Raw genomic sequence first — 25,743 nt, 5'->3', positions numbered from 1 at the left:
GATTTAGCGTCTAAAAGAAAATTAAGTTATTATAAGAAGGTCATCAACCCCACCCTTGAAGATCAAAAGTATCTCTCTATTTTAACTAGCTCAAAGAAGAAAATTAATATAGCAAAGATTAGAACGAATTCTCATGAGCTCCATAGTGAAACTGGCCGTTGGGCAGTTCCTAAAACGCCATGGATAGAAAGGATCTGCCATATTTGTGAGAATAGGAGCATCGAGGATGAAAACCACTTCCTCTTAGAGTGCCCTGCATACAACCACATTAGATCTCAATTTCACAACCTTTGTTACAATACTGACCTTCCTAGCCTTTTACAATGCCAAAATTATAGTGAACTCGGGAGGCTTCTCTCCAAGCTTTTTGAGAATAGGAATAAAATCTTAAATCAAAATAAATAATTTGTCTTTTTAGGTCCGATAGATCATTATTTGGTCTCAGCGGACGTTAACCACCATCATCATCATCATACTCTTAGATTTGAAATGTACTAATAGTATTTTTATTTTATAATTGTTGTAATTGTTTAATAAAAAATGAATTAAGAAAATAATAATAAAAAATTATAATTATTTATTATTTATTTTCTTAATTTATTTTTTATTAAATAATTACAACAACTATAAAACAAAAATATTCATATTACATTTCAAACTTTACTAACTTTACTAACATTATAACATTTCTTATTATCAAGTTTAATTAAAAAAAAAAAAAGCATACAAACTCATCCTTATTTCATTTTAATATTAACAACCTAAATTATACTTGTAAGGATTTTTGAATTTATGGTTGCCCCACACAAAATTAACTATGCAAAAAAATGTGCATTCAAATTTTAGAAACAACATGCAAATTAATATAATTCTAAAAAAGTTACTAGACAATATAACTACTTTGGTTATAGCTTATTAGGTATATATCACTAAACATCAGAAACAAAATGTTTTTTTAACCTTATATAAAAGGAGTTAGTTAATTAACTATGCAAACAAAATTAACTATGCAAAAATATGTGCATTCAAATTTTAGAAACAACATGCAAATTAATATAATTCTAAAAAAGTTACTAGACAATATAACTACTTCTACTTTGGTTATAGCTTATTAGGTATATATCACTAAACATCAGAAACAAAATGTTTTTTTTACCTTATATAAAAGGAGTTAGTTTTCAATACTTTTAAATATTGTGCATAATTTTTAAGGAATTTTATTACAATCTCATACATAACATGATTATCCCAATAAAGAGACGATTAAATTCTTATACAACATTTAATAATAAAGGTAATTAATTTTTGTACACCAAAGTAACAAAAATGTCAATTGGACATGGTTAGAGTTCATTGTATATAATGAACAACAATATCAATGAAAAAAAACCCTTATCAATCAAACCTTAAACTTTAGTAGATTTTATACGAATAACATAAATAATATACCATTGAACTTGTCGTGGCTTGCACTCAACACTATTAAAGATGAAATTTTCCCTGATACATAATATTTAAAAAGACCAATAAAAATCACATGTATATTTTATGTTAACTGCTAGTAATTAAAAAACTTCATTATTATAACAAAATTTCATTATATATGATATTTGAAAAGACCAAAAAAATGTCGCATGTATATTTTATATTAAATAAATATAAATACTAATAATTAATGAGAAAACTTAATTATCATAACAAAATTCACATATATGTTATGCAAATTCTAGACATTGAATCGCCAAATTACCATAACCAAAATATCACCCAAATATTATAAAACCACTACCAACAATGCGACAAAAAAAATTAAAATGAAATGCCTTTAATCCTCTTCATTTCGCTTAAACCACAATAGCTCAACTAAGGAAAAAAGTTTCGATAGTCCAGAATATGAGGTGTGTCACTATGGCTGCGAGAGGGAGCACCGTCCTGGCGGCCAACCAGCGTTCTTCGCTCTGTCATTCATCCAATGGGCTTCTCTGCTTTGAGCTATTTGCTTCATGCGAGGTGGCTATGTTCCCTCTAGCCTGATTTACATGGCGCTTGGAGGTTTTCCATTCTCGGAAGTTCTCAAATCCCATTAGAGTCGGCGCACTACCATTCGTCTTTTTCTTATAGGCTCCTTTGTCTTCTTGCATGAGATACCATCTGTCATCTCATGGAGACATTTCTGCATGAGACACCATCTATCTCCTCCCGGTGTCTCTATCTGCAGGCTAAACCTGGTGGCAGTCTATATATAACAATCTTAGTTTTTCTTCCATTATCGGTTTTGGTCTCCCCTTCCCCCTTCGCGCTTTTGCGCGGGGAGGCCTGTTATGTTTTCTCTCATTTTTATAAGTCTTCTTCGCCCTCGCCATAACATCTGATATACAGATTATTGGGTGGTTTTCCGGATTCACACTTATACTCGGTTTCAGTTTAGCATGTTATTTTCTCTTTCATAGCTTTTTCGAAGCTGCAGGGATGATTTCGGGCTGGTGGTGTATTGCTGGCTATGGCGGTGCTCGTCTCTTCGCGGTTGCATTATTATGAAGGTTAGTATCATTGTTTTTCCATTAACTCAATTTAGATGTTGGTGAGCTGATTTTTCTCCGAATATGGAGTGTGATGGATATTCAGAGTGAGATGGTATATACAGTGTTAGAATTCTTTTCTGCATGACTATATTTTCATCCTTATAGATTACGATCATATATCATCCTGAATTTCAGTTTTTGGTTATCTATTGTTTAGCTATATACATTCCTGGATGATAGGTTGGTTATCTCTGTATGTCGGTCTCTTCTCTATCTAGTTCTTTCATTTGGTCTATATTTTACAGTGTGATTTGGGCACCTTTCCCGAACATCAAAAATTATATAGTGCGGTCTAAACCATGTTCTGATTACAGTATCAAAAGACGCCTGCCACCTTCTCCACTTAGCCTTCGTCGATCCGGGAACGTGGTACATCGACGTTCACCTGCGCATGCACGCCTCTCGTCTTTCGGGGTTAAGGCCCACCTTCGCTCTCCTTACATAATCCAGCTCAAAGCAGACTAATCGGTTTTCCTCCTCCAGCCTTCAGTGCTGGAGGCTCATTTCCTCACTGTCTTTCTGCTTGGCCGCTCCGTTTCCTCTGGTTGTTTGGCGCTCCCCGCATGGTTTCGGCTGTCTGCTCCTGGTGTTGCGTGGCTCCCTGTCCAGGTTTGCACATCTTCTATCTCGTCTTTTCCTTATCTGTGTTTTTTAGTGCATATTACGGGGTTAAGTTCAGTTTTGTGCATATTATGGGGCTACTTTCAGTGTTTTCATAGAGGCTATCATACAGAAGTTAAAACATGGGTAGGTTTCTGCGGCTTTGAGGGGACCTCTTTCAGAGGACTTATTACAACACCAGTCTTCCCTCGGTTCACACAAGTCCCCCACGGGCAGTGAAGTTATCTTTTGCCAATTCTAGGAGGGCTCTGGTCTCCTTTCACTGAGATTCTTCCTCCCCATTAAGGTAAAAATGTTAAAAGGCCTCATCAGCAGAATTAGAGCCTCCTTTTTCATTTACAGCCCTTGTCAGGATATTCGCTTTCGCATAGGAAAATGGTGGTGTGTCTTCCAAATCTTCTGCTGCTGTTTCGACTGCAACAGCCCATCTGAAGCGAAATAGCTTCTCTGGTTCAGCCTTCGAATCCCCTCGGGTCTCCAGGGATTTCCGGCTTCTTTTTCCGGCAACAAGAAATTCAAATCATTTTTCCGGGGTCACATATCTCATCCATCTGAATTCTCAGGCTTTTTCCTCTTGTTTCCATTAATGATCCTACCACCCTTTTGCTTGAACATGGCTTTTTGGCGGCTGGTTTTCGTCACAAATCCCTTCAAGGTACTTTTCTAGAGTCTTCCCTTTTCAGTATTTTGTCCTTCTCTCTGCCAGAGACTCTGGAGTTTGACCTAATCCTGTACCTTTCATAGTTCCCTCCCTGCAGAAGTTTTATTATCCAGGTTACATTCTCTGTTTGGCTTCCTTTCCTTGGGATCTTCCAAGGTACGGGAGATCCCCTTTTGGGATTTTTCTTCTGACCAATGATGGCAGAAGAAAGTGACTCTCCCGCCACGAAAGCTCTTTTCGCCGCGGCCATTGAGGCTGAGTCTGCTCGGAACCTTGCCAGTGGGAATCCAAGGTGGCACAACTCGTTGTCAGACTCTCTCCCCCCGGGGCTGAGGGACCCTCCCATTCTTGGGAACCTTGATCTACATAGGGGTCGCTATAAGCATAAAGCACCGGTCAAGACGGTTCCTCCTCCCAAGGCGATCTCTGTCTCGGGTCCCTCCCTGGTGGATCGCATTGAGAGTCTCCAAAAGCTTGCACTGGTGGGGAAATGGTTCTTCCCGGAATTGGACGAGGACCAAATAAGGAACTGGGTTACAAAGTCTTGGTCTCCTATCATTGGATACACTCCGATTATCTCACGCCTCATGAAGGACTGGTTCTCGTTCCACTTTCAAAAGGAGGCTGACTTGGAGCTGGTTTTGAATAGACCATGGGTCTCGGGCAGAAGTTTTCTCTCTCTTTCAAGATGGTACCTCGGCTTCGATCCTCTCAAAAATACTCCCTCTCATAGCATGATCTGGGTAAAGCTCCCTAATCTCCCTCTTGAACTGTGGACGCCGGAGATTTTAGCCACCATCGGAGATGCCATTGGCAAGTTCATTTACGTCGACCCATGGGTCCGGGGGGAGAGGGATAAAAGAATCGCCTGGATTCTCATTGAAAGACCATACAAGGGCGGATATCCCGACCATATAGAAATTTCTTGGGAGGGCTCAAAGATATGTCAAAGGCTTGATTTTTGGGGCATCCCGTTCCGCTGCTCCTCTTGCCATCGAACGGGTCACCTCATTAGAGATTGCCAATTCCGCCGACATAGGAAATTATCTCTTCTCTCACAAAAGGTAGCGCAAAAGGATTCTGACTCCCGCTCTGAAAAAGCCAGTCCCCCGGGGGAAAACTTCTCCTTCAAGTCCACAGATCTTCGAAGCTCGCAGGATGATTCTCTGTTTAGGCCTGAGTCGCCTAATTTTGCAGGTTTTAAGAGCTCCCCATTATCGGCCGCTCTCAATGAAGCAGCTCCCTCCCCTCCACTCATGAACGCGGCCGGTTTCTCCAGTCCTCCAGTCTTAGAACAGTTTGAAGAGGACGCGGTCCCCCCTCCTCCGGCGATGAACGTGGCTGATTTTGTAGTGGGATCTCACCCAATTCTCATCTCCTCTTCCTCGCCATCTCCCATTCGATCGCCTCCTCACATCCAAAAAGGGAAAGAAGTTCTGTTGTCCCCGACCCCGTTCAACTCTCCATCTGACTCTCCGCTCAACAATTTTGACAGTGATATAGACCAGCTTCTCAATCGTCATCCTTCCATTCTCGAACCACTCACTATCCACAAGCCTTCCTTCCCCAACATTAGTCCCAACTCTGCCAAAAATATCACTGTAAGGAAAAAGCATAGAGGTGGGAGCCGTCATTTCAGAGGTAGGACCATCGCCTCCGAATTGGGTATCTCAAATCTCCCCCTGATAGATGTTCCAATCTTCGAGTCATCTCCTCCTCAGCCTCTTAGAGCGAGCGCGGCTGGTCAGCCATCTAAATGACCTTCCTTATCTCTTATAACATCAGGGGTCTGGGAGCCGCCCCAAAATTTTTGGCTCTAAGAGAGACTCTTGTTTCTGCTCGGCCCTCCATTATCTTCATCCAAGAAACAATGCATTCCAGCACGGCTTCATTGGCTTTCTTCAGAAAGATGTTTCCATCATGGCACATGGCCGCCACAAATGCAGAAGGGCTGTCTGGAGGTTTGGTGGCTATGTGGGATCCGCTCATGATCAAGGCAAAAGCCTATAAGTGCAGCGCCGACATTCTCATCTCGGCCTCCATCAGAGGAAGATCACAAATCCTTAATATGTTGAACATATATGCGCCCTACAGGCACAGACTCCCTTTCTGGGATTCTTTGTTCAATTCGGAAATTTTAGACATTGACTCTTTGCTTATTGCAGGTGATTTTAACCTCACTCTCAGCTCGGAAGAGTGCTGGGGTCACTGCCGACCTGTGGACAGTATGGCCGACAGGATGAGAAGGGAGTTCCTAAATAGGGACCTAGTCGATATACCCCCAGAAATCATGACTCCCACATGGGACAATGGTAGGCTGGGCACAGCCTACATCGCAAAAAGAATTGACCGCTTTCTCCTACACTCCAGCATCATCCAAAAGTGGGGAATGCCAGTCGCAAAAACTGGAGGGGACTTTTCTTCGGACCACAAGGCCATTTTCCTGGACTGGGGGCATTCCGACCGCAGAATGGGCTACTCCTTCAAATTCAACTCTACCCATCTCCAGGACGAATCCTTCAACGAATTCATCAAGTCCAGTTGGGGGGACATCATCCATGCACAGGACGCTTCTTTTCTCACTTTTCGTGACAAGATTCAACTGCTTAGGGAGAAAACAAAAACATGGCAGTTTGAAAAGAAGCGAAGCGATTCACAGGATCTTCTCCACACCAAGCTAGAATTAAGTCGGCTGGCTTCTTCAATTCATCTCAGTGGCCTGACGTTCGATAAAGCAACTCTCATCAGCTCCCTCAAAAGAAAGAAACAAGATCTGCTCAAGAAAGAGGAAGCATCTTGGAGGTTAAAAAGCCGAGCTATTTGGCTCAAGGAGGGGGACAGGAACACTAGATTCTTTCACAACTTCGCAAACGCCCGCAGAACAAAAAATGCAATATGGAAAATCGAGGACGGGAATGGGGATTTTCTTTTCTCCCAACAGGATATATCCGCAGAAGCTACAAGATTCTTCAGGGAGCAATACAAAAGGCAACACAGTGATCTAAATGACATGCTATGGGCAGTAGACCACTTGCCGGTTATGTTTGACGATGCTGCCAATGATGATTTCTACAGGCCCATCACGGAGGGGGAGCTTTCCGAGACTCTCAAGAGCTTCAAAAAAGAAAAGAGTCCCGGGCCAGACGGCTGGCCGGTGGAATTCTTCACTCATTTTTATGACCTCTTTAAAAATGATCTGTTGGGCATGGTGGACGCCACTCGCCTTTCTGGTAGCATTAACAGTGCTCTTTCGGCCACTTTTATTGCTTTAATTCCCAAGCAAGACAAATCTACATCATTTGGGGATTTCAGGCCGATCGCTCTATGCAATTCTCTATACAAGATCATCTCCAAAATTATTGCTGAAAGAATGAAGAAGTTTCTAAACATCTTCATAACAAAGGACCAGCATGCATTCCTAAAGGACAGGCTCATCATGGACGCGGTCGCTATGGCTCAGGAATGCCTCTTCTCTATTTGCACAAAGAACACTGATGCTGCAGCTCTCAAAATTGATCTCAAAAAGGCTTTCGATTGCGTGGATTGGAGCTTTCTTAGATTTCTCCTTGCAAAAATCGGTCTAAGGCCCATGGCAATCAGCTGGATCATGGCGTGCGTCGAAAGTGTCCGCTTTTCAGTGATTATAAATGGAATCCCGTCCACTTTTTTTCAGGCTGAGAGAGGGCTCCGACAGGGATGCCCTCTCTCCCCCCTCCTTTTTATCTTAGTGATGAATTGTCTTAGTTCGCATATCAACCATGCTGTTGCCGAAGGTAGATGCAAGCCTGTTAAAATCTGCAAAGACATCTCCCTTTCCCACAATCTTTTCGTTGACGATATCTTAATCTTTGCTATTCTATGCAAATCCACCTGGGCCTGCCTTTTCGTGATTTTCAAGAAGTTTCAGAATGCTACAGGCCTCAAGATCAACTGCGGGAAATCAACGCTATACCATAATGATACAAACCCCATTATTGCCCAGTGGATTGCCGACCGCTTTCAGATCAATCTTGCCCAAATAAAAGATGGTTTCACTTATCTGGGGTTCCGCTTAAAAGCCAAGGGATATCGATGTCGGGACTGGACTTGGCTGGTTGATCGTTTCTACAACAAGATCTCAAGATGGGAAATGCGTTTTCTGTCCCTTGCTGGCAGATACATCTTGGTTCAGGCGGTACTCTCCCAACTAGCGGTGTATTGGAGTCATCTATTCCTCCTCCCAGCTTCTGTTATCAAGAATATGAAATCCATAGCAGCTAATTTTCTGTGGGGAGGTCGATCGTTCCACTCTAAAATCCACCTTGTCAAGATGGACTCAATTACCAGACCGAAAAAAAATGGTGGATGGGGCCTTCTGAACATGAGTCTTTTTGGGAAAGCGCTCATTTGCAAATCTCTCCACAGGGGTTTATATGGGAACAGTCCATGGAGTACTCTGATCAATCAAAAGTACCTCAAAGGTCGGAATCTGGCTTACTGGCTCAGAAGGTCCTCTCTCGGCATCAGGAATGGATCCCCCATCTGGCTCAGCTTCAAAAAGATCCAATCCTTTTTCCTGCAGAATTTAAAATGGACCTTTTTCTCAGGCTCTAGCGTCTTCATTGGCATAGATCCCACCTTATATAATCTAGAATCCATGATCCCTCCAATTTTACTTTCCTTTTTTCACTCTAGGGGCATTTTCACCTGGGACAAACTTATTCTTTCTTGGTCCTCTCTTGAGCCTATTTGGAAATCTGATATCCAGCTAGCCATCCCCCCTCCCCTTCGACCTCTTTGGCTCTCATTCACATCCAGATCTTCACAACGAGGGATTCTCCAATTAGGTACCAAGGATGAACTGATCTGGTCTATTGGCTCCTCAATCCATCCCATTTCCGTCCGGTCCCTCTACTCTGCTCTATCAGCTGTCTTCCCTCCTCTTCCCTCTGTCTTTCCTGTCAAACTCTGGAAAGCCCCTTGTCCTCTAAAATCCATCCTTTTTTCATGGCTCCTCTTCTCCAACAGGAACCTCTCCTGGGATGTTCTTCAAAGGAAAGGATGGATCGGACCTGGCAGATGTCAACTTTGCCTTGCGGAGCTGGAAACGAACAATCACATGTTCTTTCTCTGCCCCGCCTCCTCTGCTATCTGGTTTGATCTATCCTTGTTTTATGGTTTTCCTCACAGGTTGTTTTCCTCTGTTCAGGAAGCTTTCTTATGGTGGGGCTCCCAATGCCCCTCCTGGCATGCTCTCTTCATTATTACATGCTGGAACATCTGGAAGTGGAGGAACAGTCGCATCTTCCAGGACTGTCGCCTGCCGCTTGTCTCAATTATTCCAACCATTATGGGATCTATGCCCACTTCGCTCTAATTCGGTTCCTTTTGCTTTCTATTTTTAGTCATGCAACATATTATCGCTAACAGCGCATCTGTATTTTTGCTTTTATATTAGTTTTTTGTCACAACTGGACCAGCGCCTCCAGATCTTTTTGGATGATTCTCTCTGGTCGCACATCTCTCTGTTTCTATATGTAATTTTGGATGATACTCTCTGGTCACATATCTGTCTGTTTCTATATGTAATTTCCAGTTGAGGCTATTCGCTTCCATGTATTCACAAACCATCCGTCTAATTGGGGGCCCAACTGATCTGCTATTTTTCCTTTGTTAGACTGTTTGAGGCATGATGCCTCCATGTATTCCGATCATTATATATTCTTAATATAATATATATCGCTTTTCTCTTCTGAAAAAACATTTCCAGAGTCGTCATAGTTTTCCCTATGGTAGATCTTCTACTTTCTTGATATCCCTGGGGTCATATCCCTCTGGGGATCTGAAATTCGAATTTTGAATTTTCTGTAATACTTTTCTTATCTAACGACGTTAAGGGGAGTAATACCTATAATCAATGTTAGCCATCATCATGGTTTTCCCGAGGTTTTCCCGAAGCTCCTCCTCTTGACATTGTGTCTTTTCCATTTATTTAGGATGTCAGTATCGGATCCATCCTTATAGTTTATTACTCATCTTGGTCAAGGCATTTCATGTGTTTTTGAGGGTGATTCCTATTTCCGCCACAATTCTTTAATTAATGCCCCCTGACATGCGGGGGCATTAAGGAAATATAACGCGAGCTGTTTTTTTTTCACCTCCAGTTTTTTCAGCTCGCGTTATATTTCCCTAATGCCCCCGCATGTCAGGGGGCATTAATTAAAGAATTGTGGCGGAAATAGGAATCGCCGTTTTTGAGATTCTAAATCCTTTTCCGTAGAACGCCATTCCTTGTATATCGTCATGGGATTATTATAATATCTTTTGAGATTTAGGGTACTCTGCATCCCTTGGATAGTATCTTCTGGGCTGTCAACACTGATTTCCGTTGGTCTTATCAGATCATTTTTTATATTTTCCATCCTATCCTGATTTCTTGTAGTTTCCTTCATTTGATATGGACACGTTTTCTAATCCTTCTATCACATCGGCCATGGTACGAGCGACCATGGAGGCTGAACAAAAAGGTGGTGGGACATCCTCAAAGGTGAACAAACTACGTTGTCTGAACATCTAATTCCTCAATCATACTTTCCCATCTCATTCCTCAAGCATACTTTCCCAATCTTGACTATCCTAATGCCGATTCTAGCTATCAGTCGCATTGTGGGAATCAGCGTCTTGCCAAAACTTCATCCCCTCCCTTGGCTGTGCATTTTTTTTATCGGACAGGATTGTCACTCTTCAGAAGAGAGCATTGGTTGGTCGTTGGCACTTTCCATCTATGGAGGATGGTCAGTTCAGAATATGGATCGGAAATAAATGGAATGTTTTATTGGGTTATATTCCTACCATCGTTAGATTAATGAACAACTATTACAACTTCCATTTTTAAATCCATTTTTAAAAAGAAGAAGAGAGCATTGGTTTTTAAATCCATTTTTAAAAAGAAGAAGAGAGCATTGGTTGGTCGTTGGCACTTTCCATCTATGGAGGATGGTCAGTTCAAAATCTGGATCGGAAATAAATGGAATGCTTTATTGGGTTATATTCCGACAATAGTTAGATTAATGAACAACTAGTACAACTTCCATTTTTAAAAAGAACGTGACCTTGAGAAGATTTTCTCTCTCCCTTGGGTTCATGATAAGAGTTCTATGACATTACATAAATGGTACGTAGCTTTAATCCTTTAAGATCCACTCCACAAAATAACTATATTTGGGTTAAGCTTCCAGGCCTTCCCATTGAATTATGGTCCAAAGAAACCCTTGCTATGATTGGAAATGCCATTGGTAAGTTTATCTATGTAGATCTGAAGCTTCCAGGCCTTCCCATTGAATTATGGTCCAAAGAAACCCTTGCTATGATTGGAAATGCCATTGGTAAGTTTATCTATGTAGATCCGAAATGTCTTGCAGCTAAAGATAAATGTGTGGCTTGGATCTTAATTGAAATTGAATATGGGGGTTTTCCCGAACACATCGAATTATATTGGGATAGTCTTCCATTCATTAGCGTCTGGACTATTGGGGGATTCGTTTTAGGTGCGCAATATGCCACAAAACTAGACATCTTGAGGCTTTTTTTCCTCGTCGTTCGGATGGCTAGAAAAGAGGCAAGGATTATATCAGATTATCCACTGGTTCTAAAGCTGTTTTACATAGCTCAGATCATACTGGTGACTTGGATATTGACAAAATCCCCAATGTAGTTAACATCCGTCCTTCGATTTCTAGGGATATCACTCAGGAGAAATCATCTTGCAGTCCTATCAGAAAGTCTAAATCTTTAGAAAACATCAGGCAAGATCTTTGTTCCCCTGAGGAGATCAATTATATTTCTCCTCACAAATCATCGTTTCCACATTCATTATATGTCTCTTCCACAGATAAGAGGTCTCATTTCTCTGTTGTTCCCTCTCCTCTCGAGCCTGATCTTGATCGAGCTATTCCCTCTCCTCTCCCGGTGCCACATCCTCTGAGTGATTTCCCTTCGGTTCCCAATGTCACTTACATTTCATCTTCTCCTCAATCTCTTGATCATCGTCCTAGTGTGCATAAGCGGGTGGTTTCCCCTCGTCCCTTAGCACCCTCCTCTGCTGCTCCATCAACGAAGATTGACATCAAAGGCAAGGCTGCGGAATTGACTTATACTCCTCATAATTCACCTATATACTCCTCATAATTCACCTGGCTCCTCCCCAAATAATACATTTGATGATGATCTAGATATCCTGTTGAAATGTGATTCACTTAATTTACTTCCACTGTCAATATCTAAGCCTCATAATCCTATTTCTCCTTCAATTAGTCCAAATTCGGATGCAAATATTACAGTCAGGAGGACTCAGAACAGGGGTAGCAGACACTTCAGGGGTAGAAAAGGTAGAGTGGATTTGCATATTAGGGATCTCTCTTTGATTGATGTCCCCATTGTGGACCTTGCTGGTAACGAGCCGCTTAGAGCAAGTATGCCTGGTGAATGTTCCAAATGATAAGCAAAATATCTATGAATATAAGGGGTCTTGGTGTAGGCCTGAAATTTTTGGCACTCAAGGAACTTTTCAGATCTTCAAACTCTAAGATTATTCTTATGCAAGAAACCATGCATGGTGGTCAGGATTCAATATCATATTTTAGGCGTATGTTTCCCACCTGGCATATTGCTACCACAGATTCATCTGGTCTCTCTGGTGGGTTGGCAATTTTATGGGATCCACTTTGGATCTCAGCATTGGCTTTCAATGGCTTTGCAGGTATTCTTCTTCTGGAAAAATTCAGAGGATATAATGGTCCTTTTCACATTCTCAATATATATGCTCCGTATAAAGACCGCTTTCCTTTTTGGGACCGATTCTTATCTTCTGAGTTTTTTGACATAAACTCTTTGATCATTGGGGGGATTTCAATTGTACTCTGAGCATCGATGAGGTCTGGGGTAAAGGCAAGAAAATGGATCATGTGGGATTCAGGCTTAGAGAAGCCATTCTGATTCATAACTTTGTTGATGTTCTCCCTTCCAGAAGCGAGCCTACATGGGACAATGGGAGATTGAATGAAGCATTCCTTGCTAAGAGATTGGATCGTTTTCTCATTCACAAATCTTGATTGACCATCTGGGATCTCCCTCTGTTATAAATATTCCCAGTTTCATATCTGATCATCGTCCTATCTCAATCAATTGGAATCTGGTGGGTCATAGGCAGGGTTATCCATTTAAATTTAATATCTGGTGGGTCATAGGCAGGGTTATCCATTTAAATTTAATAGGGTCTGGCTGGAGGATGAGCAATTTAACTTGATCATTAAGGAATACTGGTCATCTCACTCTCTTTCTAATTCATCCAGGAAGTCAAAATCTTTTCTGGATCATTTAAAGGGCTTAAGATCTTGTGTAAAATGTTGGCAACGAGGTAGGGTGATTTCCAACAGAAAAGAACTAAAGAATATTAACGAAGAATTGGGAGTATTATCAGAACGACTTATTTCAAATAATGTTTCATCTGATACGAGGGCTAAGATCAGGGACCTAGAGAGAAAAAAGAAGAACTTGTTGGCTATTGAGGAGGCTTCTTGGAGGCTCAAGAGCAGAGCCATTTGGCTCAAAGATCATGGGAATAAGAATTCAAGAATTTTTCATCGATTTGCGAACAAGAGGAGAGAAATAAATTCTATTTGGGAGATTCAAGATGAGATGGGTGGCTCGGTTTTTTCTCAGCAAACATATCTAGAGAGGTTGTTAAATAATTTCAATAGGCATATAGCAGCAAGGGGGGATGTGAATTTCCAGATATTTTTTGGGGCATTGAGCCATATCCCACTATGTTTAATGAGGAGCAGAATGATCTTCTCTTTGCCCCGGTCACTGAGTCGGAACTCTTGGCCATCATGAAATCATTTCAAAAAGATAAGAGCCTGGGTCCTGATGGTTGGACCATTGATTTTTTTATCCACTTCTTTGATATTATGAAATCAGATCTTTTGAATATGGTGGAGGAATCCAGGACAAAGGGCACTATTCCTCATTCTATTACATCTACATATATTGCCTTAATTCCTAAAAAGAAGCTATCCCTTTCATTTAAGGATTTTAGGCCCATCTCTCTCTATAATACTATTTACAAGATAATTTCTAAAATTATTGCAGTTAGGATGAGAAATATGCTCTCTATGTACATTACTCCTGATTAGCATGGCTTCCTGAAGGATAGGAACATTTTAGAGGCTGTTGCCATTACACAAGAGGGTCTCCACTCTATGCACACTAGGAAGGTAGAAGTTGCTTTTTAAAAAATTGACCTCAAAAAAGCATTTGATTGTATAGATTGGGGTTTCCTTAGATGCCTTCTCATCAAAATTGGCTCATCAAAATTGGCATTAATAGTAATAGTTTGAATTGGATCATGACTTGTGTGATTGATGTGAACTTCGCTGTTCTAGTTAATGGTATCCCTACATCCTTTTTCCTGGCAGCCAGGGGTCTACGGCACGGATGTTCTTTGTGCCTGCTCCTTTTTATTTTAGTTATGGATTCACTCAGTCTTCACATAAGGAGGGCCATCAGTGTTAAGGCATGCAATCCGATGGCTATTTGCAGCAATATTTCTTACTCTCATAATCTATTTGTTGATGATATCTTATTGGTGGCCATGCTGTGCTGTGTTTCTTGGGAGTGTTTCCACTCTATCTTGGTGAAAATTCAGAAAGACACAGGGCTTTGTATTAATGAGGATAAATCATCTTTTTACATGAAGGATACTAACTCTGAGATAGCTATGTATCTCTCCAATCTCTTTCATATTCAGGTGTCTCCCCTCCATGCGGGCTTGAAATACCTCGGCTTCCATCTCAAGCCAGTCGGTTACACCTCTGCAGATTGGTCTTGGATTCATGATAGATTCATCCAGAGAATCACGGGATGGGAATTCAAATGTCTCTCTCTGGTAGGTAGATATATTTTATCTCAATCGGTCTTGGTTCAGTTATTGGTTTATTGGGCTCACCTTTTTTATATCCCTACTAAGATCATCCATAAATTGAACCGGAGCATGGCTAATTTCATTTGGGGAGCTAACAGGCATCATAGAAAATTTCATTTAACTAAGCTTGTGAACCTATCACGGCCAAAAGCCCTTGGGGGCTGGGGTATTCTGAATATAAGCTTATTCAATTCTGCTCTTCTTTGCAGATCTCTATGGAAGGCAATTTTCAGGTCCAGTACTTGGAGCATCATAATCAAAGCTAAATATTTGGATAACAGAGATATTCATTTTCGGTATAGACAGGGTTCATTTGGTCCTCCTAAAGGTTCTGCCATTTGGCATAGTTTTCATAGAATCAAAGGATTTTTTCTAAAAAACCTGGCATGGAATTTCCAATTGGGCAAAAGATCCTTATTGGCTTGGATCCTTTAGTGGGAGAGGCTTCGGATTTTAATATTCCTCATCACCTACTACATCATCTTTAGAATATGGGTTTTATTTTATTGGGATCGGGTTATAGATAAATGGGTGGGCTCAATTCCAATTTGGAAGTCTGCTGAAATGATTGGACTATATGGTTCTCAGTCTTCACAATGGAACAAGATAATATCTTATATGCAAGGCAGGGGTATCTTCAAATCATCTGAGGAAGATTATCTTTTATGGAATGGTCTTAGGGGGCGATCAACTGTTTTTGTAAAAGACATCTATCTCATGTTTCAGATGGAGTTCCCTACTACCACAAGCAATATTTTCCCATCTATTTTCTGGAAAGCAAACTGCCCTACCAAGGTGATCTTATTTGCATGGCTGGTTTTTAACAATAAGAATTTGACGTGGGATAATTTGCAAAAAAGAAATTGGCATGGGCCAGCTATTTGTCCCATTTGCAAAGCAAATGCAGAATCGAATTATCATATTTTTCTGGTTTGTCCTCTTGCTAAAATGATATGGAAATCTTTGGCTGATCAATTTGGGTTGAATAGGATTTCATTCACAACAATTAGAGAGGCTTTTCAGTGGTGGAGCAAAATGAGACCGGACTGGAGGCATATTCCCTTGATCACTATTTGGACCATTTGGAAATCGAGAAATAAGGTTCTATTTCATGAAAGGAAGATATTATTTGCTCATATTATAGACTCAATCATATTTCTGATCCCAGCAAGAATCCTCAAAATCATCATTCTGCCAAAGATCAAATAGGTCGCACAATGGACCTTTCAGTTCTTCCTTGGGCATTTTTTGATGGGGCAGCCTAGAATGGAATCTATGCTTGTGGAGTTTTCATTATTCCTTTCATGGATCAGTGTATCAAAATCTCATGGAATGGTGGCAAGGGATCGAACAACAAAGCAGAGGCTATGGCCTTAGCTAGTCTCCTGAGTTTTTGTGTCTTCCTTGGAATCCGAGGCTTGCACCTTTTTGGAGATTCCAAGGTGATCATTGATCACGTGAAAGCTGTACATCTCATTCAGAATATCAATCTCATGGGGTGGCTGGAAAGAATTACATCTATATGGAAGGCTCACCAGGATTATTTTATACATCACATTGGAAGGTCATTCAACTCAGAGGTAGATGCACTGTCCAAAGAAGGTCTTTCCTCTTCATCTGAATCTTGGCAGGTTTCCATCACTGTTGGAGATATTCAGCACAATATTTAGGAGTTCCGCCTCACCTGTACATAGCATATAAAATTCTCTTCTCTTTTCTGGTACATTGAAGGCACATACTTCTTCTAAAATTTTGAATCCCCATATATGGTACGTAGCTTAACCTGTTATATTATGTATTTCCTCTCTGCTTCATCATTTTTCTATTCATCTTCATCTTTTCTGATGTTAATTATACAGCACATCGTTATTATATTTTGATATGTTTAGAGACAGTATCTGTCATATACCGAAAATTTTGAATCCCCATATATGGTACGTAGCTTAACCTGTTTATATTATGTATTTCCTCTCTGCTTCATCATTTTTCTATTTTTTCATCTTTTCTGATATTAATTATACAGCACATCGTTATTATATTTTGATATGTTTAGAGACAGTATCTGTCATATACTGATCTGATTGGGAACTATATCATTCCTCTGCTATTGGCATCTTATAATTTTTTTTACACAAAATTTTCTTCATGAGCTATTTGGGTTACTTCCTACTATCTGCCATATGATGTATATTCAGAAATATATATGAATATAATTCAGCTTTTTTAACTGAAAAAGGCTTTGATTGAAGTCACGACTAAAAAACTAAGGAAATCATTGTCAATCAAAATGCACCATGGCTAAAAACTTATAGCGATTGTAAAGTAAGTAATAACAAAGATATAAACCGAACGATCGGAGGTCAAGTGCACGCAAGAGGTTGAATAATATAATTGGATCTTTGCAAAAGCGTTGGCTCTAACCAACAAAATTGAACTACAAATATTGTTGGGAGCTAAATGATAACATAAAACACTTATTATAAATTTTTAATATAAATAAGGAATGAAACTAACTTAGTTATGTAAAATAGAAATTAATTGTTAAGGATCGATTGTTTTTATTCCATTATTCCAAATTCAATTTATAAACTTAAAATATGTAATCAAATTAGGCACTTATCATAAAATAAATATATAAACTTAACAGAAAAGACCCAATATTTAAGTGAGAAATCGAACTCCGAATGATTCTAACAAAAATCCAAACTCAAAAATTTTTAATACAAAACACAAAACCAACACATATATCACTTAGCTTGAAAGGAGGAATTACAAAGAGTAACTCTAATGACAAAGTGGTAAAAATGTCAAATGCAAATATATGGACTGAGGTAGGGAAAATACATTGTAAAACCATCGAAACACTGAAGATGCACTCCTCACATGCTTGAGTTGCACATTATTTCAACATCATAATCATGATATAACATGACAAGGAAGAGGTATGAAAACCAAACATTTACCGTATCAGATCCTAATATGATTTTCAATTTTGTCTAGGTCAACTTTCTTCTGTCGATCATTTTTATAATTAGTATTTTGACATTTAGTCTCGGAGGTGATGGATTAGTTTGGTGTGAAAACTCTCGAAGCAGAAAAGGAAATCGGATTGTTAAATATATTTTTTTCCTCCTCCTCATATTCAGAGGACATTTATCACTGATGTTCTTCTTTAATATAGTGGCTTTTACGAATGGAGCAGAGGTCATTGCAGGGAATGATTAATATACTCTGGCATGTTTACCCTGCAGTACTAGCACCCTCACCTCTTCACATAACAATGCTTTTAATTTCCATGGTGACAGAAACAGTCTACAACCACAACATTTTTAATGGATTATTGAAGAGAGGCAACGTCAACAAGGATTTTTAATGGATTATTGAAGAGAGGCAACGTCAACAATCCTTGGGTGAGGGTTTTAATCTAACATTGCTTTTTAATTTCTAATGGTTAACGTGATTCTTTATCTTGGCCTGAGAAGCTTCATTTTCTAAGACGTGTGGATCTTCCTCTATACCTGTATTGCACGTCATCCCAATAATTCAAAAACTGATAACTTCAAAAAATCTCTACAGGATGATTTGTCACAATTACATACATGGACTTCACCAAGAACCTGCAACATGGCATACAACATTGCTATTGATCGTCATTGATTAAGAATCTATATTGCTCACTGTTTTCTTGCTTTATTCTTTTCTTTATATATTAGTTAGTGATGTTTATTATACTGAAGAGGCTAGTGTATATTGGAATTGTTTTGAACCAGTATTTTGCCTCTTTAAATAAATTTTAATTTGTTTATAAAGGTTTTTTTTTTATAGCATTTTTCGTGTATATATATATATATATATACAGCATTAGTGTTTAATATGTTTTTTTTTTATTGATTTTAATTATGACAAAAGTCATTTTATAAAACGAACCATTCAATTAAAAATACATTTGTCTAAAAAAAATAACTTATATAGTTTCACATAATCCTCTATTGAAATATGAGTAGAACGGAACTGTACAGCTCACTCTACTTCGATTGATTATTCACACTACCTCCCTTGTTTATTACACAGACTGAGTTCGATGTACTCCAACCAGAAAGGTTTGGACCGCGGGAAATTTGCAAGATTTTTTGGTATGGTAATTTTTTAATGTTAATTTAGAATTATTACAAAATTGCGTTGAGATTTGAGATTTTAGCATTTGAATAATATCATAGTATAAATATGAATATGTCAAATTGATAACAAGATAAAGGGACTATTTAGGACATGTAATTATTTATGCTAGAGAATATTTTTTATATTTTTTATGAAGCTAATTAGTTGGATAGAATTTTTTAAACTCGATTAGATTTAACCATTTTTTAAAAACTAGAAACAAATTCTTTATCATAGAGATGAAATGTACTTAATAATGACCAATAATTTTATTACTCAATGACATAGGGGTGAATGCATGAAGATGGGTTACACTTCCCGAATGTAATGATGAAATTTCAATTTTTTTCTCTTTTATGGCACTGAAGCTCTCAAAATTCATAATAGCATTGTGAATTTTGATTGGGAGTAAAAAGATAATATGTGGAGAATTATGTTGTTGTCCTAATGAAATCTTTTGCAATAACTTTTAGTGTTGTATAATCTCTCAATTCTCCATTAAATGCAATACTTGTCCTTCAAAATTTTGGCACATCTGAAAAGGTATTCCGGTCAAAATTTTGGCACATCTTAAAAGGTATTCCGGTGTTCACATATAGCATGATCTACACATAGAGAACTAAGTTTTTCATATTAAAAATTTAGATTTTTATGCAAAATTATATTTTTTATTATTTTTTGAAGTTGGCTAAGTAACACGTGTTATAGTAAGAATTTTTTTCTATTCTTTAAATAAATTTAAAAACTAAGAGTACCCTTTCGATGAGGAAAACTATTTGTACTTTTTGAATTTTTTTCGTTTTGTATATTTTATGTTATTGATTTTTTATTGAGCCTCTTTGAAACTTTATGTTTACAAGAAATTAGATGAAAAATATCATATGAATTCAAAAATTTCAAACTCATATACCATTTGGATAATGGATTCTTTCATGAATCCAACATGATCAACTCCGCTACATAAGGACAAATTTTGTCTGAAGTCCGCTTGAGTACAAAATGGTGTCGTAGAGAAATATGCAAAAGGGGAGCTAAAACTCCATTTTTAGGTCCTCAACGGCTCGTTAGAGCACTTAAAAATATTGATCAAGCACTTAAGATAAAATTTGAAATAGCTCAATTGAGGGTTTAACAAATCCTCAATAGAGCTCTTGACATGGTTTAAAAAAGGGCTTGATCGAGTCCTTTAAAGCATAAACTCCTCGTTGTGTTTTAGGAAGGAAGTTTGAAAATAGCTCGATCGAGCTACTTTTTCCTCCCTTTCAACTCATGCGCTTTCCAAAAAAATGTAACCCAACTCCATGCGCTCACCCAAGTAAGAGTTACATAATCCAAAACTCTCCCTTAATTGTAACCCAACTCCATGCTCTCACCCAAGTAAGAGTTACATAATCCAAAACTCTCCCTTAATTATTATGGCCTAAGCTTCATCTACTGAGGTTTTCAATGTCTTCTCCTATACAACAAATGCTTCACTAGCAATTGAAGAACATCCTTAATAGTAAATTCCATATGGGTCTACCCACGAAGGTGGTTTACAAAACTCTCCCTTAATTGTAACCCAACTCCATGTGCTCACCCAAGTAAGAGTTACCTAATCCAAAACTCTCCCTTAATTATTAGTTGGCCTAAGCTTCATCTACTGAGGTTTTCAATGTCTTTCTCCTATACAACAAATGCTTCACTAGCAATTGAAGAACATCCTTAATAGCAAATTCCATATGGGTTTACCCACGAAGGTGGTTTACAATTTTTGGCAAGTGACAAGACTATGGGGTGAATAAAAGCAGCTTTATCAAGTGCTTTTTAAGCATCCAATTGAGCTATTCGAGGGCTTAACTATTGCTCTATCGGGCAATAAAAAAAACCCTCGATCGAGCTCCTATGTAACTCGTGATTACTTATTGGCTCTATCAAGAAATTATTTCAAATTTCCGTCTGAATCAAAGTGGGTGTGGAATAGATTGATCGAGCCTAGATCTTGATCGAGCACTACGGTCGATCGAACCTCCTTTTTTTATATAAACACCCTGATCGTGGTCTGCACAGGCCATTTTTGGTGTGCATACCACAGAGTTTAGCCCTCGACCAAGCCATTTAAGATCTTCAATGAGGAACCAAAGCTAAACCCAAGCTAAACACAGATGCCCAAATCCTATCTTGACCAAGGAGTGCACAAATTGCAAAATTTCTAGCCCTCGACCAAGCCATTTAAGAGCTTCAATGAGGAACCAAAGCTAAACCCAAGCTAAACACAGATGCCCAAATCCTATCTTGACCAAGGAGTGCACAAATTGCAAAATTTCTAAAAGTAGCAGTAGACTTTTCTACCATTGTATGATTATTTTATTTTATTTTCTTGCAAATAAAGAAATTAATTAATTTTAAATAAAAACCATCACAAAAACCACCATATAAAACCACAATTTAAAACCACAGAAAACCACCCAGATAAAAACCGTATTTTTTTTAGTTTGAGTGTTTTGAAACACAAACCAATTCATTTTCATTCTCTCCGGGTTGATATGTGAATTAAAATAATAGTTATTTGCTTGGATAATAATACTTTATAATAAACTCTCTATTGTTTATCATGTACTTTCTTTGTTGGTGAAAACCAATTCATTTTCATTCTCTCCTAGTTGATATGTGAATTAAAATAATAGTTATTTTCTTGGATAATAATAATTTATAATAAACTCTCTATGGTCTATCATGTACTTTCTTTGTTGGTGAAAATGATGTGGAAGAAGGCCAAAAGTGGGTAATATATATGTTAATTATATACATCAATCGAATCCAAAATGTTGAGATTAAAATTCAAACTAAGATATTCAGGGGGATAAACAACATCCTTCTTAGAATTTTCCATGAATTACAACCAATTTGGATTTATTTTTATTTTTAGTTTGATCAAATAAAATTTTCAAAGTGGATATAGTTTTGTATTCATGTTCTACACAATTAGATTCCTAGATTTATGTATTAATTATAGTAGATTTATGTATTAGTTATAGAAAAGTATTGTAATTCTTGGTGTTTTTATATAAATATAATGTATAAACATCTAATTATGCGTCTTTCTGGTTTAATTTGTGAATATTCAGTCCGATATTAGTTATTATAAAATCCTCTTGGTGCTTAAAATTCTCATGTTGTCGAGCATGTAAGGAGGAGGTTCTAGTTTCATTAAGTTGATGGATTTGTATTGAAAATGAGGTTGGTATACATAGAACATAGGAGAACATATGAGATGTTAATGAGATAGTGCTAACAATATCATACATGTATTGGGAAGGTGTATTGGGTTTGTATTGGTAGGAGGTTAAATAATGTGTTTTTATAAGTATTTTCTAATATATAGTTAAATTAAGGGTATTGTTTAGCATGGCATGAACTCACGTGATATGGTAGAGAGTCATTGAGTGAAGTCTCTATGATGAAACTAAGGTATAGCTTGGAAATTTAAAACAACATTGATACACATATCCTTTCTTTTAAAACTGTGGTTTGGTTTGCTAGAGAATTTGGCTTTAAATGCTATGATACATAACTCCCCTAGTTTTAAATGTCCGGTCTCTTTTGCTAGAAAATTTGGCTTAGAATATCATTGATCAATATCTCCAATAATTTCAAATTCATGGTCTCGTTTTCTATAGAATTTGGTTATTCTTTTATTTCTCACCTAGTTTTAAATGTCTGGTCTCTTTTGCTAGAAAGTTTGGCTTAGAATATCATTGATCAATATCTCCAATAATTTCAAATTCATGGTCTCGTTTTCTATAGAATTTGGTTATTCTTTTATTTCTCACAAAACATAGAAGGAAATCCTTTGAAAGCTATGAGTTTCATACTAAGCTTTTTCTAAAATAGATGGAATTTTGCAATAGTTTAAAGATATGGTCTCAGATCAGTTGGCTTAAAATACTATTGATACATATCTACCATACTTTCAAGGTTATAGTCTTAGTTTCAAGAGAATTTCAAGGTTATAGTCTTAGTTTCAAGAGAATTAGCTTGTTTGTTAATTTTTTACAAAACCTAGAAGAAAAAAAGCTTTCTAAAAATATGAGTTTCACTTTCAACCACCACAGCTCTTTCCAAGACATATACACCTTTACCTTTATAATGCTTGAAGTTGTTTCAGTTTTTCCTCTAAAATCTTCACTTTCAACCACCACATCTCTTTCCAAGACATATACACCTTTATAATGCTTGAAGTTGTTTCAGTTTTTCCTCTAAAATCATAAGATTTTAAAATTTTGAAATAACAACTTCAGTTTTTCCTCTAAAATCTTCACTTTCAACCACCACATCTCTTTCCAAGACATATACACCTTTATAATGCTTGAAGTTGTTTCAGTTTTTCCTCTAAAATCATAAGATTTTAAAATTTTGAAATAATAAAAAAAGTTGTTTCAGTTTTTCCTCTAAAATCATAAGATTTTAAAATTTTGAAATAATAAAAAAAAGTTGTTTCAGTTTTTCCTATAAAATCATAAGATTTTAAAAATTTCAAATAATAAAGAAAACATAAATATTAATGATGATAATCATCTAACTATTATTTGGAATATTCATTAATAATAAAAAATAATAATATTTAATTTAAATGATTTGTTATTACATTTTTATATAACAAAAATAATTATTAATAATAAAAAATAATAATATTTAATTTAAATGATTTGTTATTACATTTTTTATATAACAAAAATAATTATTTTAAGAGTTTTTGAATTTCTTTTTCCTATCCTTAAAAGAATGAAATATTTGAAAATGTGTGAGAAGGTTTTATAAATAATATTTAATAAATTATTAAAAAATTGTATATTATTTTAAGAGTTTTTGAATTTCTTTTTCCTATCCCTAAAAGAATGAAATGTGTGAGAAGGTTTTATAAATAATATTTAATATATTATTAAAAAATTGTATATTATTTTAAATATTTTTAGGTTTAAAATTCATTGAAAATTTTCACTCTTTTTTAAAACATGAAACCAAAATATAAAATATGTTATAAATTGCATTTTGTATTTGCTATAAATATTTTTATTTATAATATAGATAAATATTTTTATTTATACATATATTATAAAGGAGTTGTCATTTTAGTTGTTTTTAGTGTGACTTTTTGGAGTTTGGGGTGTTAGAATTTGGTGGGAACAATTGTGGTGAAATCTTGATTTGTGTTATTTAAACTAGTTTTTGGACTATATATATGAATTCAATGCCATGAAAAATCCCTAGGACATTTCTATTGTGCAGGGTTATCCATCAAACTTGTTATTTCAATGAATTCGATTTTAGAGAAATTAAAAGAATGAAATATTTGAAAATGTGTGAGAAGGTTTTATAAATAATATGTGATAAATTATTAAAAAATTGTATATTATTTTAAATATTTTTAGGCTTAAAATTCATTGAAAATTTTCACTCTTTTTAAAACATGAAACTAAAATATAAAATATGTTATAAATTGCATTTTGTATTTGCTATAAATATTTTTATTTATACATATATTATAAAGGAGTTGTCTTTTTAGTTGTATTTAGTGTGACTTTTTGGAGTTGGGGTGCTAGAATTTGGTGAAAAAAATTGTGGTGAAATCTTGATTTGTGTTGTTTAAACTAGTTTTTGGATTGTATATATGGATTCAACGCCATGAAAAACCCCTAGGACATTTCTATTGTGCAGGGTTATTCATCAAACTTGTTATTTCAATGGATTCCATTTTAGAGAAATTAAACCCGAAAAATCCACCAAAAAAAACTTCCAAAAAATTACACTAAAAACAATTTGTATTATTGCAAATTATTACATTTAACATGTTTTTTTAATAAAAATATTATATGAATTTTAATAATAAAATAATATGTTTTAGTTATTAAATTTTTAATAATAACAACTAATTACAAAATATAATATAATATTTTAATTGAATATGAATGAATAATTATTTTAATCCTAATAATTAAATAAAGAAACGATAATTTTAAAAATATTCACAATTAAATTTAAATTTTGAAAAATAAAGTTATTATATTTTTTAAATTATTTTATTATAAAAACAAAATTAAAATTACATTATTTAATTTAATAATGTTGTTTAATCATTTTCTCCTTCTGAGGTTATTAAGAAGTTTATAGGTTAAAAATTAATCTATAATTTTTTATTAACTTGTGATTGGAATCTCCAAGTCTTTGTAACTTTAAGGGTTTTATATAGCTTTAGGATTTTGTAAGGTGCAGGGTGAATTTATAAGAAGAAATTTGTGACCTTTTTAGTGGAATATGATAGTGTTGACATAAGTTTTTCATATCATATATTGAATTTTCCAGAGATTTTAGTCAAATTTTGATCTAATTCATTAATCGGTTCAACATTGATTAATTTATGAAAGCAAGTTATTTAATTCCATTTACTTCAATTTATTTATATTATTTTTTGTCAAAAGAAAGTTAGCAAGAAACCCTTAACTCTAAATATTTCTTGTAAAATATTATCAACAATATTGGAAGTAGGTTTCTTAGAAATTAACCTACCTTTAAAAAAGTCTTATTGAGGAAGTTAATGACAATAAATATGATTGCATGGGACCATTGGAGGCATGCCTCACTAAGAAAATACCTATTATAAAGTCTTATTGATGAATTTAATGACAATAAATATAGTTTCATGGGACCATTGGAGGCATGTCTTACTAAGAAAATACCTATTATTTACTTTCCCTTGGATATGAATTATGAATTAGATATGT

General features: G+C 36.4%; 1 long non-coding RNA gene across 1 annotated transcript; it reads left to right on the top strand.

The window, feature by feature from the left end:
* Positions 1 to 2,286: 2,286 nt before the first annotated feature.
* Positions 2,287 to 19,024, top strand: LOC149196404 (uncharacterized). The gene is made up of 2 exons (XR_016254130.1): positions 2,287 to 2,540; positions 18,896 to 19,024. It is a non-coding gene; the product is annotated as an uncharacterized LOC149196404 (long non-coding RNA).
* Positions 19,025 to 25,743: the final 6,719 nt, after the last annotated feature.

Source organism: Pinus tabuliformis, chromosome 2_2 (genome assembly GCF_031772625.1).
Source record: "Pinus tabuliformis cultivar Carrire ecotype Pingquan chromosome 2_2, CPIR1, whole genome shotgun sequence".
NCBI lineage: Eukaryota > Viridiplantae > Streptophyta > Pinopsida > Pinales > Pinaceae > Pinus > Pinus tabuliformis.
Note: the sequence above shows the minus strand (reverse complement) of the source record. Positions and strands in the feature narration are given on the sequence as shown.